Consider the following 20,243-nt stretch of genomic DNA (forward strand, 5'->3'; position numbering starts at 1 on the left):
TAGTAACAGCCTCATCACTGGGACAACCAGCACTAGCCCAGCTCAAGGAGGCTTGCACAAAAATCTTCTGTAGAAGAGGCAAGTAAAGTAACTCAGCCTGATCCTTGAAAGAACCAAAACCAGTGTAAAACATTGGGTTCACATTATCAGTGGGGAAAGTAGAAAACCCCAAAGACTGACTTTGCTCCAGATCATGCTGCCCCAATCACAGAATAGGTCCTGAAAAAAAAATTGTCCTGTTCCTCTAAGGCAGTAAGCAGCTCTCCACACAGGTTGTCTGACAGCTGGCTCAGACTTTAAAGATAAAAGGGGAAAGGGAGGGAAATCACTGCAGTCACTAATGCTGTTGTATGTTATTAATTAGAGTAATCATCTGAAACCAAGATTTCTCAACTGTGCACAAAAATGAGTTCAGCTCTTGCCAGTTCTTTAATATGTTCTTCATGTAAATGACAAGACACTGCGTTCATGTTCTCAGAGCTTACCTAAGTATTCTGGAAACTGGAAGGACCTTTTAAAGCTATCCAGAGAAGAATAGCTAAAAGAATGTAATTAATATCAGCCTGTTTTAAACACAACCCAGTCAACACTCGTCCCTTGGCAACAATATTTCTCTGAAAACAAACTCCTTCCACATTGGAAAAGAGCCAGAAACAAAAGGTTTCAAACAGTACGAAAGCATTAAGCAAGCACTCAATTCTTAAAACACCATTCCAATGCACTCTTTTGCTTTAGGAATGCTTTGATTTTACTCAAATTGCTACGATATCCACTGCACCTAAAAAATGGATGCAAACCTGAAGTTCTTTGTGTGAGTTAAATGCAAATGAGGAAAGCCCTTGGGATGTGGTTCAAGTTAAGCACATGTTTTAATCCCACTGATTGTTATAAGAGTTAAGCAGCTTTCCTAAGTAAAGATTGTCTAATAAATCATTTAATTCTTTGGCTAATATTTATTATTGTATACTTGTTTAGACTTAAGTTCCCCAAGGAAACCATACTTTGGGGTTTTTGTTTTGTTGCTTGTTAGTGTTTTTGTTTGTTTTGTTTTTTGTTTTTTGGGGCTTTTTTAATTGGTTGGTTGGAAACTTTCTTAAAAAAGGAAGCTATAAAAATGGAGAAGAACAAAGGACAAAAACTCAGCCTTCCAATTCTGTCCATTATTTAACTGTAGCCACCATCAGAAATACAGTCTGAAGATAAAAATATTTTCAAAACATGCAAACATGATTTTTCAAGTATGTAGTAAACAAGCTGGCATGTCTACCAACATTATGGTGGTGGACAGCTGGCAAAAAAAAAAAAATTCATTTAATTTCTTACGTTCACTTTAAAACAATCAGTGATAAATAATGAATAAATTGCTTATTGATTATCAATAACTTAAATATCATGAAGCTGAATTTTCAGCAGTTTTGTCTGGGTTTTTTTTTTAAGTAATATTCCCTGTAATATCACTGAGAGCTTCTGAAAAGTGTCATTGCTAAGCACAGAGAAGTGTCAAATTAAAAGTAGTTGAATTTTCCACATTGCTTATTATTTTGAAATACAGTAATTTTTTGTTATGGTGGCTGAAGGTTCACTGCTCCCCACCACACACAGGCTCAGTTTCCCTACCTCAATCCCTTCCCCCAACCCCTAAACCCAATCTAATCATCCTCATCCTGGGGTTTTCTGTGACTGTCTCCCATATATCCCAACCACTCCAAATACGCAGCAGTAGACTGTTCATGAATATTTACCTATCATTTCCAATGATGGTCTTGCCACAACACCCTCTTTTAAATCACGCTAACCACTCTTCCTTTTCCAAGGGCTGAGTGGGGAAAAAAATGCAAGGGGTGACCTCTCTCTCTCCCCCTCCAACTCCTTGGGACAACAAACATGGCTTATTTTGTTCACTTTTAGAATAAATGTATCTTCTCTGTGACTGGTTTCATTTATAAAGATCTAAATGCTCCCCTTTTATAGCTTTTTCTTTTAAACAAAAATGACTTTAGTATAAATGCACAGAATACTGCCATTTTTTCTGATAAGATTTGGCTACAGGAAAAGAAAGAAGTCAGTGACCACCGTAGTTTAAATCAAGGTACATTAAAGGAAAGCTCTCAAGATCATTTAATTTATGATGTATTTTTGACAGCACTCACCAGTACTAGCTAACACAGAGGATGGACAAATGTAAAAACAGATACCAGAATGAGAAACAGCAAATTCCCCCCCCCCGGCTAAACAGTTAAGGTTGCTAAAGAATACATGATTACCTGTCTCAGTTTAAACACTTTTTTTTTTTTTTTTTAAAAAAAAAGACAAGCCACAGAAATGGCAAAATCCGGGCCCAAACTATTCAAAGACAAAGATCCTGACTTCAGTGAATCGAAGCTAGCCTCGCATACGCATGTACATTTTGCATGCAAGCAGGACAGTAACACCATACTGCTACCCCGAGGCCAGTTACTTCCTCCCTCACCCTCAAAGAGATTTGCTTCAGCTGCCTGTTGCTTCTTCTTGAACACATTGTGAGTTCTTTGGGAGTACTTTTGCAAATCTGCACAGCATTTGCCCAGGAAGGTCTGAAAAAATTACGTTTTCACTTCAATAATGATAGAAGCAAGAAATATCTGTATTTGATACTTTGAATAAGCCTTAGATATTTCTTATCAATAAAATAGCAATAAGTTAATATGAGAAGTGTTAAATTTCCATTTGAAGTTTCCAGCTTCAGCACAGAAAACAGAACTGTACAAAACTTTCTATACATAAGGAAAGCTAACATATCAATCCCATTAAAAAAAAAAAAATCTGTATTTTTAAAAAAAGGCACTCTCGTGCAGTGGTTGCTAATTAGAAGCAAGGAGATAAGCAGTTGGGAGAGTTTCTCATCCCCCTTGGCTCTCCTCCCAAGATACATTATTCAGTGAAACTTTTTTGCAGAATAATATCAGTATTGGTTAGACACTTTCACTTGTTCAATCATCGTACGTTCAGAAAACGTCGTAAATCTTCTCCAGTTGGTACGAAGACACTTTCCAGATATGACGCTCAATAAAAGCTCACAGATATTCTGAACAAGTTCAACAGCTGAAACTAAGATGTTTCACCATGCTGCTGTTATGTATGAATCTCCTCTTACTGACAAAAAATGTCAATCAAATTCTATATAGACAACTGAAATAACTTTTTGCAGATGGAGGTTACTTAGTCTGTCATTTCCTTCCCTAAAAATAATAAATTTCTTCCCTCCTATTATCTTACTACAGCTTAGCTGAAATGGCAGAAGAACTAACAGGGTTTCCTCAGATGGCACACGTAAGGAACCAGGCTTTCTCAAGGTCACAGAGCCAAGTTATGTCAGAAATGGAAACAGTATTTGAGAGTTTCAGACTTTGATCCCTGTAGATACAGAGGAAAATTAATCTTGTGGCATTTCCTTCCCTACTTGTTCTTTCACATGTCTTTGCCTCTAACTCTGGAAGCATTTTCTATTCTCATGGACTATCTCTTTTCTGATTCACTTACTCTTTTCAGAATTAACTTGCATTTCTCCTAACTGCACTCTCATGACAGTTCTCAAGTTGGGTGGAAGCCAACTGGTGTTAACAAACACACAGAGTGAACTCGGGTGACTATCCTACCACCTCTCCTTTTATACAGCCTTCCTTTCCGATACGCAACGCTGCATTTGCACTACCGGTACTCTCTGCTGTCACGCATGCAAAGGGATTCAAATGCAGCGAACTTCTACCCCAGGGAGTTAGTTACAGGCTGCAAGGAGAGTTTATATCTTTCATGGTACTCTCCAAAAAACAGAGCAAGCAGGAAAGCCACTGGATTTGCTGCAATGAATATTCACAAGCATAAATCACCAGCGCAGTATGTCAAAGGCCCAGGCTACGCTAATGAACGCTTGAAGCTAACTCCACCAGAAGCTGGCTTGCAGGGTTATAGGGAGTAGGGTAAAGGTAAAAGAAAAGAAGTTTCCCCTTAATTAATCAACACAAAATTAATTCAAGCATTGTGCACACAGATAGTACAGGATATTATTCAGCTCTATAAAGATAATTAAAGATATAAAGGATTTAAAGCTTGCTGTTCTCTTCAAAGCTTTGTGTTTTCTGAAGCTTTAACTGAAGCACTGAAGCCTATGCCAAGTATTTTCCTAGTATCTTGAGAAATAATTTAGTTCTTGGTAAGCTAGCTACTTTCACTCTAGAGAGATAAAATTCAGATATACCTTCACACAAGAAACTTAATGTTCAAGTGCAGAGCTAGGCGTGTGCTGCTCTGTGGGTGACACCAAGCTTTCTTCTCACGGAATAACCACAGGAACAGCACGCAAAACATACAAGATTAGGTAGCAATGCGTGGGCAGAGATAACCATATGACAAAAAAGAACAACAATGAAAGACATAAATCACTAATAAGATATTTTTGGACTTGCAAGTCCAAACTGACACAGCAGATTAACTGAAATTTTGTATCTGGAACAACCACCCAGTGTTATTAGAGAGACAGCATATATTTAAAATGGATTTCAGATAATGCCTACTTGTTTAGCTAAGTACAGCATTTCTCCTCAGCACATGCACTCAGACCATCTGATCTGTCCTAAATATTTATCAGTGGTGTTGGTTCAGCACACTAGGAAATAACAGGTCCTACTCCACGCACATTAGCATTTTCTGGCCGCCATTACAGGAAACAGAGACATATGCTCTTCAAGGACACGAGAACAGCCACCTTGAGCATCTCTGGGACTCCCCAAGAGCAACTACCACTGAGCTGAGAAAGCGTTTGCTTCTTTCTCCCTGCTTGGCCACCACTGAACTCCAGCAACATCTCCCTTCACATGGACATGGGAATGAATTTTTGCTATCTCCTAGATGCCACCACTCCTAGGCTGGAAAGCAGTAGTTATTAGCACGCAAAATCATTGATGCCAAGTAGAAAAGAATGCTGTATCTACTTGAATACGGAGAAGTGTGGGCAGCAACACTGTAATTATTCAAAGCAGAATTTGGTCACAGACTGCACCCTCATCTCCTCTTAATGGTGTTTTGAGACCTCTAAACAAGTGGTTAGGGCTTCTCTTCTATGACTAATTAAAAAGGATTCACTGCATCCAGCAAGCCCAGTGCTTCTTATCATAAAGGAAATTGATTCGTGATTATCTCTGGAGGAAGGAGGTCAGTTACTAAACCTGAAGCACCACTGCTTACTCTGCTGGGGTTCCCTTCAGAGAGCTCCTGGGGAAGTCTTACCCAGGTTTGACCCCATTTATTCTGCAAGCTCTGTCAAAAATTACAGCTGCATTAGCTACTGTCTTAAAAGGTTACTCCAGTTGTGATTCAATCCAAAGGAAAAATACAAATAGCTGTTATCAAATGAAAAGTAAATTGGGCAGTTTCAGAGATGCTTTCATGGACTGAAGGAGCTGGAAGGGCTCTGATGTAACTCTGCAGAAATTAATGGAATGATACGGCTGCTGTTGAGTCCAACTGCCAGTTATCCCCTAATGCTGGGCATCCTGCAGGATTTCTGAAAGTAAGAAAAGGTGTGCAGGGCGACACGGACAGGATAACTTCCCTCTTACACTTCAAAGACTGAGGAAGTTGAAGTACAGTACACAAGACCACAAAATGGTGTTTTATATCACACATGAAATAGCAATTCACAAAATAAATAACTTGTATCATCATGTATCTGCTCCCATATCTTGTGTAGATCATACTGCCTTGAAATGGAAAGTGAGGTGACAATTAGGAATACATGCAGTACATTTGGCTGGGCATCCTTTTTTATAAAGGGAGAGGGTGCATGTTTTTGGTTTGAGCTCTCTCACAAATAATCCTGTACCCATACACCACTGGCAGGCAGTATCCTGCACGCAGCACTAATTGTTTTAGAAAACAAGAATGGAAAAAATAATATTAGAATAAGATTTTTCCACATAGAAAAAAAAGAGTTTAAAAACACCAACATGAATATCTGACCTTTGAAAGAAAAACCTTGGTAGAGGAGTGATTTAAATCACAACAAAAGGGACTTTTTATACACCTAATGAAAAAATTACATTTTACTGACTTTTTTTCTTTAAAGCCAGGTAAAGAATACATAAGTGGCCAGGAAGATGAAATTGAAGCTGTAACGTCTAATCCTGAGCAGAAACCTCAGCTTTTACAAGGCAAACAGGTTTAGCAGGCTATACCTCTGGAGATACATCCACAAGCTGTTCCAGCCTGCCTCTCCCAGAACAGGTTGTTCTAAGGCATGGATCAGCCGACCGAAACAGGTGAGGCTGTATTCTCAGCCCAAGTGCATTTTTATAGAAAATAAGTCAGTAAAGCAAGAAGCACTGCGTTTATTTCTAAGTGTACTCTTTACATGTAGAACTAAATAGTGATTCTGAAGGCAAGACGGAACAAATTGGCTGTCTGCTGGGCACTAGGGCAGGAAAGAATAGTAGGGGACAGTGAGCTATTCTGGTACAAAATGGTCACGACAACAGCAGTTAAGGGGTGCCGATTTGTACCGTATCGAGTGTAAGGAAAACCCGGCTGCAATCTTGGCATCTGTAGCATTTGCGCTGCAACTACACCTCTTAAAAGCATCATTTTAGTACTTTAATGAAGCTTTAGCATTAAGAAGTCAGTCTATCACTTCCTAATATTCTGCATTACCACTGACCTCTCCATCAGTCTGTGATCAGAGTAATAGTCAACTGCTGATAGACCCAACAATGCTGAAAAACATCAATACAGAAAAACATCAATACAGACAGCCTGCAAGTGCTTTTTCTGCTTTGTCTGATCTTTTTTCCATCATACAAGAACATCTTCAGCTTCTCCCAAGGAAAATGACTGGCTATTAAAGACAATTTGGACCAATTTATGCATACTGTTAGCCAGCGTTACACGCAAGTGAATTACCGTAACCCTTGCTCTCCATTCCTTCCTTAAAAAAAAAAGAGGGGAGGGGGGAGACGCCACTTCACGTGTTGCGTCTTGCAAACTATTCAGGGACAGAACCAGGTCTCCTCTCATGCAACTGCATATTATCCCACGCAGTTGAGCTCTCATCTTGATAAGGATCCTCCAGCTGATAGAGACCCAGGTTTTCAAATATAAATACCTGGCTCTGATAGGGCACGCAGATAATTACATCATTTCGCACAGAAGCCTCAACATTATGCATTAAAGTTTGGGCACATGAGAAAATTGTAGTCAGCTTATAATACCACTTAAACAGGGTTTAGTTCCCGACACAGAAATAGTTACTTTCATGTTTCCAAGGAACAGATGTTATCACAAAGTTTGATAACCTACTTTCACATTCTTTGTTTATAGTTATTCACTCAGTTTCATTTATTAAAGTTAGTGGATTCAGGCCATGAAACCTCAGTTTTATTGTCTCTAGTTTAGGTGATGCTATGGTAATCATGCAGGTTAAAGCCTGGATGTAACAAGAGGACTCAACTGAAAGGCATGATTAAAAGCCAAATTGTTATTTATGAGCTAAATCCTAAAGCACCTAGACTAAACACTTGCAGGATTCAGTAGGAACTGTTAACAGAGGAAATACATTTCCATCCTCAAGCAACTCTTTTGTTTTGTTCCAAACTTTCAGAGACAACAAATACTTGTAATGAGAGGCAATACCTTTTACTAGACAAACAGATACAACTGTGGGAAAACAGAGAAGCTTTCAGCACTAAGCTCTTCTAGAGGTCCCAAAAGTTTGTCAAGTTTTTTTACTCCAAATGGATCATTCGGTCTAAATAAATTAAATATTTCCTTATGAAATTGCTTCTTTCTTATATCTTTAGTCTATGCAGTTATGAATAATGATCCTGCAAGCCTTTAAAAAAAAAATCTTTCTAAAAAAGAAACCATGAGAAAATACCTCAAGGTCACTGTTTAGACCGAACAGGGAAGAGTCAAAGACTTTAAAACATCTCTCATATTATGTATTCCCTTTCAAAAAGTATGTGATAACAGCAAGCGTGTTATTTTTGAGGTGAAAGGAAGCAATTCCAGAATAACTAATTTAATGAGAGATTGAACACAAATATTCAGTGAAGTACAAATTATGCACACCAACTTCTCATCTTTGGTTGATCTGCCTGCAGTTTCCTGTGAAACTCCTTAGAAAAGCACTTATCAAAAAAGGTAAAAAAAAAAAAAGAAAGAAAATGAAAGAGGGAGGAAACTGGCACAGTGTTGTATAACACACAAATGCAATACAGGCATCATTTCTGCAATAATGCTCAGCACTTAGTGGAATTTTTTTTGTTCATAATTTCCACAGAAGTACAGACTCGTCTTGAAATTCAGACTCTCTGCTCCCAGCTCCAGCAGTGCCGGCGTTCACAGCTACAGCACTGGCAGCTTAAGGAGACACTGGGCTGCTGGGCAGCACGGCGCATTACATTCATTTTCTTCTACTCCCACTCACTCCACATTCTTCTCACTTGACTGTTCTCCCCTTTGCCCCATTTATTGCTTCACAGCGCCTGCGGTACTGCCCCCAAAGCCTAAAATAGTCGCTTCATTTCTTCCCTCCTCTTCATTTCTAACTTCTTCCGACCCTTTCCCTGCTCTCCAGAAGTCCTTCCACAGCCTACCTTTTCTAGAACATTGTTTCATGGTTTTGCACTGTTAAAACTATTTTAAACAGCAAACTTTTCAGGGCAGGAAATGTCTTACCACTCTTAAATACCATGTTAGCGATGACAGTACGTGTACGCATACGAAAGCACCACCTTCACCTAAGCTGATTTTTAACGCTGATGAGAGCGCCTATATGCAGACTGAAAAAACAGAAGACCCATTTAATTGCTTTTCCGAGTAAGCCAAAGAGCACCAAACAAGAAAACTACTTAAAAAACCCGAAACATTAAATGTACTCAGCTAAAATTAATTCTGTTTGGAGAAAGAACAAAGAAAAAGGAGGCCAACACTAAATTTACAGATTTTTCTTTTAGATCATGTGCTTAAACTTTGGAGGAGCAGAAGGAAAATAAAGTAACCATCAATTGGGTAAGGCATTGTAACTGAAAATTGTAATGTTGGTATAAATACACATTTTATAGAGAGATTCAGAGGTGCTAACTGCTGCAATACTGTCTTAAGTTTGACACATTCAGTTGTGCTGATTGTTCACAGTACATGAAAAAATTTCAAAGTGAAGAGCAATTAAAACTCCTTTGAGATCTAGATTACAATAAAAACACGCTCATGCTGTAATATGTGTGTTACGTTACAGTGACATGATTGCCATAATATGGGTATAACATACATTGCAGGACACACAGAGACAATCACAGATATCTAAAACTTTATTAATAAATAAGCACACTACATAAACATACCAGGAAAAACACACTTGAAATGTCCCGGTAAGGCAGTAATCAAATACAATCCTTGAACAATTAAACTCAATGGACTGCGAGTCTCTAAGAACTGGCTAGCAACTGGCATGCAGAATTTGCAAAGAAAAGAGCCTTGAAATACAAACATCAGTAATTTGTCCTAAGCAATTCCTTATAAGGATTATAGAGCTTGCATGAAGTAGGAAGATTAAAAAGAATTAAGATAATGCTTCTCAATTACAGGTAAAGAGAAACAGAGCGCCTCAGTGCATGCCTGCACACTTTAACACACTTTAAAAAGCAATAGTTGACTGGTTTCCACAGGAGTCACCAATATCTTTTGGCTTCATGCCTCCACTATCTCAAATCAGATCAAGAGATTGTGATGGCTCAATTTCACTCCCATTCTTAAATCAATGCTTGCTTTACTTCGGGAAGTGGGGGAGAAAAATAATATAGAACTGTCATTTTCTTTTCTATTAGGTTAGCACATGTCAATGTGTATTTACACATGGAAAATGCAATCGCTGCAAGATTCAGAGGGTGCTGTCACCCTCTCCCCCTTTTTTTTTTAAATATAAGAGAAGCTCAAAGCTGACAAGATAATGCTAAAATAATAGAAGTTAATTCAGCTTCTAGGAAGAGCATTTAAAAATAAAATGTGTCCTTCAAGATACTTTTAAACATTCTCTGCTTATTTTCTTCTTCCCAAAGTAAAAATACTCATGTGATATTTGTCCTTCACACTGAACTCAGCAGCTAGCAGGATTTTTGAAGTGTAGCAAATCTTTTTTTCTTGAACTTGTAAGTGACCTATTAGCATTCTGATCAAAAACTTACATGTTATGTATGAAGCAACCAAAAATACTGTGCAAGCTGCAATTTCCTGAAACGTTTGGGGCCACAAACACAGGCCCAAAGTTTGTTCCCAAAGTAAATGGAAATTTATTTTTTATTAAGCAGCAGCTAACTCTCAAACACCAGCAGCTGGAGGTCTCTCTCCAGAAGCTGTGCGCAGCACTGAGAACTTGGGGTGGGGGCAGAGGAAAAAACGGAGTTGAGAAAGGAGAGGGACAGTTACGGCAGCTTTGAAGGAAGTGCTCAAGCAGTTCTGGGCAGCCGGCTGCACCATTTTTAGGAAGCGTCTGATACAGGCGGCTTTACTGCCTAAATGCAGAAGTGCAAATACCAGCATCCGCTGTATCAATTTTGTGCTCGCCTTATTGGCAACTATTTTAATTGGATTTCTTTTTCTTAGTGGTTAGACAGCAATGTAGCATGCAGTCATATTACTTCCGTAACAACAAACGGTCCCCAGAGCCTGTTATAACTACCTAACACACTGCAACATTTTCTATTCCTCCGTCTAAATCACCAAAGAGGTACTTGTGCATATAGCAATCTGAACTGCCATCCGGATGATCTGCATTCCCCAGCTCACAACAACAGTAATTTCATTTTGGTCAGAAAGATGGGCAAGACCTTGCAGCAGAGTTGGTTTAAAAAAAAAAGTGTCTTTTAAAATCCAAAGAATTTCACATGCTTTAAGGGTCATTTTTCAGGGTACAATATAGGGCAGGACTGCAGTGGAGCAAGATCTTGCTTTCTACTTGCCAAAAGCCCAATCTGTTCATCTATATTGCTGATTTAATGTTTTAAACTCCAACTCACACAGTATTTTCCATTCAGTGTGTAGGACAGTATTTGAGCAGATCTGTGTAGTTAAAGAGAGCCAAAGTTAAAGCGAGCTTTTAGACAATGGTAGGTACCATGTTTTTTCCTAGTTATCAATTAATTAAAAGAGAACTACACACTAATTATAAATGTTATTAAAAGAAAGGAAAAAAACTTCAGTCAGTTAAGAAAATTCAGAATAAAAAGAAACGGAGCTGTGTCATATAATGGTGCAAGATGACTTAGTCTAGGCATAAAAGGGACTATAACTTCAGGATTCCGACAAGAATTTGAATAGTCTTGCAGAAAAGATTGTTTCTCAGTTTTAAACTTCCCTTCAAACTAATGTAAAAATACACTCACAAGTGCATCATTTAAACCTTTGGTTTCCAAAATGCTGCCTTACGATTTCCACTGGAGCTACTGCAATTCAGAGCATTAATATAACACATACCGAGACTTCAGGATAAAAATCCTTTTGACATGTTTATTGTCATCTTCTACTGCCAACTTTACACTTGGAAATCTTAGACATTTTAAATTCATTTTCCCCCCAAATTGCCAGAAGCAAACAGATTCTGTTATGTACTAATCACTTAGGAGGAAGAAGGAGGAGCTGAGTTTCTAGATTAAAAGTTGACCATTTGTGTCAATTTGCAAGACTATTATCAAACAAGTGTTTTGTTGGGTTTTTTTCCTTCCATTTTACTATTAACAAAAGTCCTGGAAAACTGCATCACTACAGCCAAATATAAATATTATTATTCCTGGAATGCACTTACAGAAGGAATGCAAAACCCACCCTATACAAAATAACAAAAGTGTACAATTACATTTAGACTACCTGATGAGACAATCACTTATTAAGGAAAAAGCGCTCAAGAAATTGAAAATTCAGTTTAACAAGTCACCCACACTCTCAAACACCACGAACAGTGAAAAAACTCATGTGTATACGCACAAGCATTTACATTTATTTGTTTATATTTAAACAAACCTGTCATTTTCCATTTAGGAAAGGTCACATACTTTTCTCCCCTGTTTCAGGTTTGTCTTTGTATATTTTTATACACTTAACGTTAACCTGTTAGCTTGTTCTGCTTAAACCGTGAGGACTCTGGCTATAAAGGGGTTCCTCAATTCACTCTGCTTTTTGCAGAATAGCGACTTCAGTTATCTTCACTAACTTCTTCTATGTAAGGCTGTAGTATTTCAACATAAATTTCACTAAACAGAAAAGGAAGAACAGTATGCATAGAAAGCAGATTCATGCACCTACATGTCCACTCCTCCTTGCCCCAAAACTGAACTCCACATCACTCCACAACCTACTACACACGCATACATAGTCTAGAAATCGGTTTCAAATATAGAAAAATATTCACAGGACTTTCATGGCAGATAACTTTACTTTTGAAGAATTACAGAAACATACCACACAAAAATAGGGAGCAAAAGCAGCAATGCTTTCTCTAAGTCAAGAATGTAAAACTTAAGGCAAATATCCCAAGAGGTTCTATAGTTTCAAGTGATGCTAATACTGATAAACTAGGACTTTGATGACATCACACCAATACCTTATTCACATCCTGAACTGCAAGTATGGAAGTCCAGAAGAAACAGAAGCAGATCAGAAAAGCCCCTCTATTTCATTTGACAAACGGTTAAAAAACACAGTGTAGGGAGAAGATCCAGAAAGCATATTATAGATCAAGTTTTCTATGAAAGCAACACCACTGAATTTATGTGCATGGGTTTTCTAGATACTATAATATTACCACATATCATAGTGATGACTCTGAAGACTGGGTGCACAAATGCAGCCTCTCTATGGATACAGCCCTGGCAGAAAGAAGCACAGAAAATGTCTAAAGTAGTTTGACAGACAATACATAAAACCACTTTGGTGGAAACAGAGGAATGCTATTTGCTGTAGATGGCAACCACCACCAAAAGAGTTTGCTCATGACTGATGAAGTAAAATTTAACCAAAAGATTCTAGGGAGAGAGTACAACCTAGAACTTACCCCCAAAAATGCTCATGGGAGAAATATGGGGAATTCCCTGTTTCAGATACAGAAAAAGAAACCATAGCAGTAATAGGAACCCAAGGATCTACTTTTAAAAGCGTATGATGTTTATGAAGTACTGCCTGAACACATGAACCTAAATGTGATCTAGTGGTGTAAGCACAGGACTGAGTCAGAAAGCGTGACATTTAAGACTGGATCTAACATCAGTTCCTGTGGTTTGGGAGATGCTGTTTAAGACAAAATTTTCACAAGTGACTCTCAACTGTATCTGGCAACTTGGCTCTCAAGCTTATTTTCAACAGGTGCTAGACACGGACTCCCACGTAAAAGCACTAAGGCTTAGCGTCCAGGGGTGAAGGAAGCAGAACACAAAATGTCTGCATTTGAATTTAGCATAAGCAGACATTCAAATTTAAAAGATTGTTGAAAGTCCTCACTTAATTGTTTACCTCTTCAAAACAGAAGACTATTGATCATTTGGATAACGTCAGGGAGACTGCAAAAGAAAAAAACACTGTTAAAAGTGTTCTATGCATGTAAATATATACGGTCATCTTCAGCTATAAAAGCTACCACTCAGACTCCAAAAGGCACTTTGATGGCATTTAGACATCAAAATCCAAGAGGTCCATCACAAAATCTTCCAATCCTGTCCCCAAAGTCTTCTGATGAAGCCAGCTTTTTAAGTACCTAGTATTTCAAGAGTTTCTTAAAGCACCACTTCTGGACATACCCAGATGCAATGCAACTCTGCAGGCTCATGGTTTATGTCACATTTAAGTCTGTGAGTACAAAGTTGGTACTTCTGTACCTAAGCCTGTTTAGGGGCTTGATTCAGTAGATACGGGTTTATGCTCTGCAGAGATTTCCACTCAAAGCATGCTGTATGCATTGCTTGCATTGAAAAGCACATCCACAACAGTGAACGCATAACTCTTCTGTAACACTCCAGACATTTCAGCCTAAGCAGCAAGAAACCCATATTCTACCAAGACAATCTTTAGCTTAAGAGAGTTTAAATCCCTCTCAGGAAAGCAGTCAACCCACCAAAGAAAGCAATGAGGTGGTCATTTCTAACTCCCCCTTGAAGGCTGTGCCACTGCAGAAAAAAACCTTGAGATTCAAAGGATCTTTAAGAGCTCCAGTCCCTGCTCCACATCAAACAGGCATTAGATAAAATGCAGGAACACCAGGGAGCTTAAGCATTCCTTGGTCAGAAAGACAGTAACTGGGAATCCTAGTACTTAACACTTCGCTCTTCTGTTCATTGTATACAGAACACAGGCATTTAAATCTAAGTTTAATGGCTATTTTGCAGGCCAGGATTCCTGTAGTTCTGGCATGACCATGGGCTGCACCGCAGATATCAGGCCATTTCTGTATGTGCCTCCAAATATGCTGCAGCATTTTTTGGAAATCCACACAACTCCCAAAAGACAAATCTCTCAGTCAATGCCGATCACAGCAAATATGCAACAGTTCAGTCCTCTTCAGCTGCCTAACCAAATTTCAATTACTGCAGTTTGTAACTTTACAATGACGCTGCATGACGAAGCACAATTTAATTGGATTTTCATTTTTTAGTTAGATGAGTTCCTATCCACTTCTATACTTCCTCAATTCAGGCAGTGCAGAAATTCAAGTTGTGAAGACAACACTGGATTTTCCAATGCATTCAGGACTTCAAAAAAATTTCAAATACATCAAAGCAGTCAGATGAGTTACAAACTCAGTAGGAAGTTGTTTCTCGAAAGGAAATTGCAAATTTCAGTCAAAGAGGAAGATGAAGAGTTAGAATTAACTAACTGTTCCAAAATCTTCAGAAAGCAGGAAGGGTTTGTGAAAGTTGCATAAAGAAATTGCACGCAGCTACATAAACAAGCTCAGTTTAGGACTATGTAAATATCTTAAGACTATGTCTCCAATTAAAATTAAAAAACCCCACACCAAAAAAACCAAACAACAACCAAAAAAAAATCTCCCATCAAGTTGCACGTGTTTGTGAAAGGGCCTAACATATGCTAGCAGTTGTTACATTCAGACCTATGTGTACCAGTTAGGCAGGCTAGATATAGACAACTTAAAAGTGGTTGTCCAATACAAAGATGTACCTTCTTAGTTATGAAATATGTAAGAACTTTTTTTAAAACCAGAACACTTGCTATATGTTGTTGAAGTTTTCCTTATCACTCCCAACTTTCTAGCATTCAAATATCTAGTCTTCTCTGAAGATCAGGGATTATTTTAATGCGTGCTCAGCCAGCAGCAAAGCAACTGGTAGTATGATTTTTGGCCAGTTAATCCATTTAGCTTAACCATCATTTATATCCAGTGTCCAAATTGTGGGCGCCTGGCCACAAGCACAGCAAGGGCAATGGGCTAAACACATATTCGGTCTATCCTATATAGTCATTCTTAGATCTTATCAGAAAAATGTTCCCCTGCAACAGGGGAAGAGGTACATGCTCATAGGGTCATTTAATAAAAGAGTGAGATAAAAAAGGCACTGATTAAAGACTACATTCTCTAGTACCCGGACAGCAACAGACTTACATGGCCTTTCATGCCCCAAAACACCCATTTCAACCAGTGCCACAAGCTATGTTCAGCTGTAACTATACATACACAGTATTGGCAAAACCTTTCCAATTACCTTGTACCTGAATGTAACTGGGAATGTGCCCAGTTCACAGACACAGTTTTTGCTGTAATACCATCATAGTGTGGGCTTGGCATGATTATATCATACACATTACCTTGGCAGTCAGGCAGCAGTAGCTCCACCAACTGAGCTCAAGACCAAACCATCAACAGTTGTGCTGAATGTAGTTGTCTGCATATTTTTACAAAGGCTTTCCCATTTATTATGTTTGTTTTAATTTACTGTCCTTATCTTAGTGCTGTACCAACATCTCTATGTAATGCTTGTATACCCAGTAAGTTGTGAGAAAACATGCAGTAACAGGCAACAAACTCTAGCCTAGTCATGATCATTTTGCAAACATGATGCTCAAAATTTTTCACTCCTGATGGAGTAAAATAGACCATCCATAATTAAGCCTGAAAACTGTCAGGTGCATGTGTCTTGGAATCACAGATCTGCTCACTTCTGAACTCCAGGCCTTTCAGTGTGAGATCAGTTGCTACGGCACAACCCTAAGCTCTTTCTAACCTTCTTGAATAACCTACTCAGCCATTTTCAATTCTTCTCCCAGAAGAATACTTCCGCTAGAAGTAAATATTGGAAGCAACTGTATTTCAACTAGAGCAACAGATTTCTTTTAAAAATAGCTGCTAGCATAATTAAGGTCTGCAAGAAACAGCACTTATTAGGCTTTTTTTAAATTATAGGATTAACACCAGGTGTGTAAATTACAAAACTATGTAATATTAGCTGTAGCAGTACATTTTTCTTATTTTGAGGATGAATCCTAACATGCCAGAAATCAGAGACCTGCATTTAGCTTTCATAAAATGGGACAGATAGTAGCTGAGCTGGGTCTTTGAGGAGCTGTGAGGACAAGTTCACCTAGCTCATTGTTTAGAGGAAGAGAGGCCATGCCTCTGAACCTTGCATTGAACAAGTTGCTTTCCACACCCATCAGCCTCTCAAAAGCTTCAGTAGCCCAGATGTACTAAAACTCCTCCCCACATCTTCAGAGCCAGATCCACCTCCAAACACAAGACAACAGTAGGAGAAATCTATTGAATGTTGGCAAAATGATGATCAGAGACCGTAAGAAGAGAAACACCATGGCATCCTGCAGATTTAGAGGCAGAAAAAGGAATTTACAGTAACATCTCCCTCTTCCATGCCCTTACCACTACCCCCAAAAGTAAATCATGCAGCCAGGTATACTCCTGCACAGTGGCTTTAATATGCTGAGTGATTAAAGGTGACGATGATGACTACAGGCCATACTATGCATCTTTAGAGGGTTTTCAATTCAACATCGAAGGGCCAAATGGGGCTACTGTGTATCTAAAATATTTAACTCTGATTAAAGGTGTAATTATATACTTAGTCATAATAGCTACCATACTTTAAAAAGAAACCCACCTCTCCTTCAGGGGAAGGGAAGGAAATTATGCTACTTTATTCATCCAAAGACACTCTCAGTTAAATTCAAATACAACATGTGGACTAGATAAATACAGTGACACACAGCCACAAACACTTAGTAATCCAAGATAGAACAAGGAGATGAATCTTTTAACCTATAATCTTCGCGAAGGGAAACAAAATCTTATGATTAAGAGTTCTGTCATATCTGTACAGGTATCAGTGCAGGCTGTGTGTTTTCTTCTCAACTGTCATAAGAAATTCATGCTCATTTTAAGGCCTAAAGATGAGCAAAGGCACTGCAAACATGGGGCCTGACACAGAGATTAAGAGATTTACTGGTTTATATGGTTAGCGCATAACTTCTATGGATATCCACACATATGTTGCACAGAGGGGTAGGCTGGCGCTAAGAACCCTATTCAGCACAAACAAAACAGAAATCTTTTTGCTTCTCTTCTCACTGTATTTTCAACCCTGCAACAGATTTCCTCCATTATTGTTACCTTCAGCAAATCAACACTGCAGGTCCACAGGAATAATGATTTTTGTCTAGGGAGGGTTTCCTTGGCTTAGATCACCTTTCACAGAAAAGCAGTTGATCTCAAATAGCCACTACTACTATGTACAAGAAAAGATGGGGGAAGGTAATTTCTGTGCATAGCTATTCCTTTTAAATTAACGCTTCTGGTTACACAGGAGAGAGGGTGAAAAAGAAAAAGCACAATAGACAAGCTTTAGTTTTTCACCAGTTTTTTACTGACCCTCAAAGTCCACATTTAATACCGTTGAAGCTGTTTAGAGAACGTTCCCCAGCAAGTGCTGCTGGGAGACCCTCCAGGAGCTTCAGTTTCCTGAGACAAAACTCCGACACAACACTGACCTAGTTCACTTGAACCTGAAGGAGGGGAGGCAGGGTCTACGCAACATCTTGATCCACAGCACCCCCAGCTCCCAAAACTGAATGACAGAACCAGGTTGAGACACATCACATTTCAAGGGAAAAAGAAAGGGGAAGGGCAGGAGTTAGAGGAGAAGAAACCTCTCATCCTTGCCAATAAAGTTTCCAGTTATCCACATAGACACTTGTACACTCTCTGGAAACTCTCCTTCTGGAATAAAGTATTTAGAGCATTTGGTGTGCATTCAACAGCTCTGCACAAAACTATTGAGTTTTACTGCTTAACCTTCCTCCTCTCCCCCTTTTATTTTTTCATCATTAATGTTAGAATTTAGAAATATTCTGTAGCTCAACAACTGAACACACATTCCCCATACTAATCACTTGACAAGGGAGAAGGCTGACCAGGACCCAGCTGAAGCACCACATTCCACATAATTTGTCAGATACCAGAGGTATAAATCATCTTTATACATGCACAGTTTTAATGACCATCCTTTGCCTAACATAGCTCAGTGGTCAATTCCCAAGAACAATTTTATGAGTCCTGTCATCTCCGATTTTTTCCAAGCATTCTTTCAAGTGATCCCACAGTTCCATCGCTGCACTTCCCTTGAGCTATATTTCCGTATCTTTTACAATGCTATCTGTGATTCTTTAAGTTTTTACACACTTGATAATAGAGGGAAGAAAACATAATTGAAAATGTACAAGAATTTTATCTTGCATCAACAGAACTATACAAGAATAACAAAAATACAGATCAAGATATGCTATAAAGCAATAAAATTAAAAAACACCACATACAATAGTTTTATGGGAAAGAAGGATGGGAAAAAAAATCTTTTCCAGATTTCACACCATTTCCTTCCCCCACACACACCCAATCTGGGTGAGGTAGGAAGCAAGAGAGTTTTTTGTTTCCTTTAATTTTGCCCTGAAACATACTTTAAGTAATTGCAAGTGAGTGACACCTAGTGATGAACACAAATCTGATCATCCTCCACTCTCCCACACAGAGAAGATAAGCCAGCAAGCACCAACAGGTAACTCAGGAGTGGGTGTTGAATCATGGGAACCTGACACTACTATGTTTCTCTCCCTTAAAAGCCAAACATCAAGTGAGTCAAGACCTAGAAACTTGGTGCACAGCTAAAAAGAGTAAAATTAAAAATAAAATGGCTAATATGTCCAAATAAGAGACAGTTAAAACAGATCTAAATCATGACCTGTAAATTCACTTCTCCATTCTCTTTAAACCTAATCACCTCTCTCCGGAAACACCAAGTTTTCCCAGAGATCTCATTCTTAATTAAAAATATATATCCCAGAAGCAAACGGGAAGAATGGGTTTCTCATCAAATACTAAAATATCAACAGTTGTCTTAGAGACCACTTAGTGATGTCTCTAGCATTACAACTGCTATCCTATAAGGACTTTATGAGCTTGTCAAAGACTCTTATTTTGCCAGTAGTTCCAAAATTATTGCTCACAGAGCAGTTACTGGAAGTGAAGGGGAGGAGATCTAGTGTGATTTCTGGTAGGGTTACAGGAAGGAAAATATGCTACTATGCAAAGTAGCAACAACACAGTCCCCTGAAAGGGAAGCTGGAATAAAGAGACCAAGAAAACTGGTCTGACTTTTCAACACCATGACATGGGACAATCCTGTACATGTGAAGCTCACTCTGAAGAGGAGATTTCTTTACTTAATGCATTTTTAAGAGCAGTCCTAAGCTCCAGGTCTAAGAGAGCAAAACACAAAATTTCGTAGGAAAGGGAAGTGATTAACCTAGCAGAGCCATTGCCGCTTTCACACACTACATGTCATTTCATCTGTTTTTGTCGCAAGCAGGATTTTGTCACTGGAACCTCAGGAGTAGCTCCTGCTTTAAAGACACAAAGTATACACTGTGATTAAAAGCCATCCCAAGGACAGGACTCAAAAAAAAGTAATCTGCAGGCAGAGAAAGGAAAACACTTAAACACGCTACAACTTGCGGACCTTGTTCTGCTCAGTAAACCCATGGCCATCTCCTGTTCTCTCCTCACAGATTCATGCGAGGTCAGGCTTTTTTTTTTTTTAATCCTTCCGCAAACATTAAGGAAAATTCAAAAGCCTGTAAAATTTAAAGCACTGAAACCCCAAACTCTTTGGAAAACTAACGCAACAGAGCCACCTATCATGCAAAGGCAGGAC

General features: G+C 38.7%; 1 protein-coding gene across 1 annotated transcript in view; it reads right to left on the minus strand.

The window, feature by feature from the left end:
- SPIDR (scaffold protein involved in DNA repair) overlaps window positions 1-20,243 on the minus strand; it is a gene marked incomplete at its 5' end in the record, with an annotated part of 202,698 nt that overhangs the window by 149,608 nt on the left and 32,847 nt on the right. The window lies entirely within an intron of this gene.

This window comes from Phaethon aethereus (assembly GCF_964289735.1).
Source record: "Phaethon aethereus genome assembly, chromosome: 2".
NCBI classification, from domain to species: Eukaryota; Metazoa; Chordata; class Aves; order Phaethontiformes; family Phaethontidae; genus Phaethon; species Phaethon aethereus.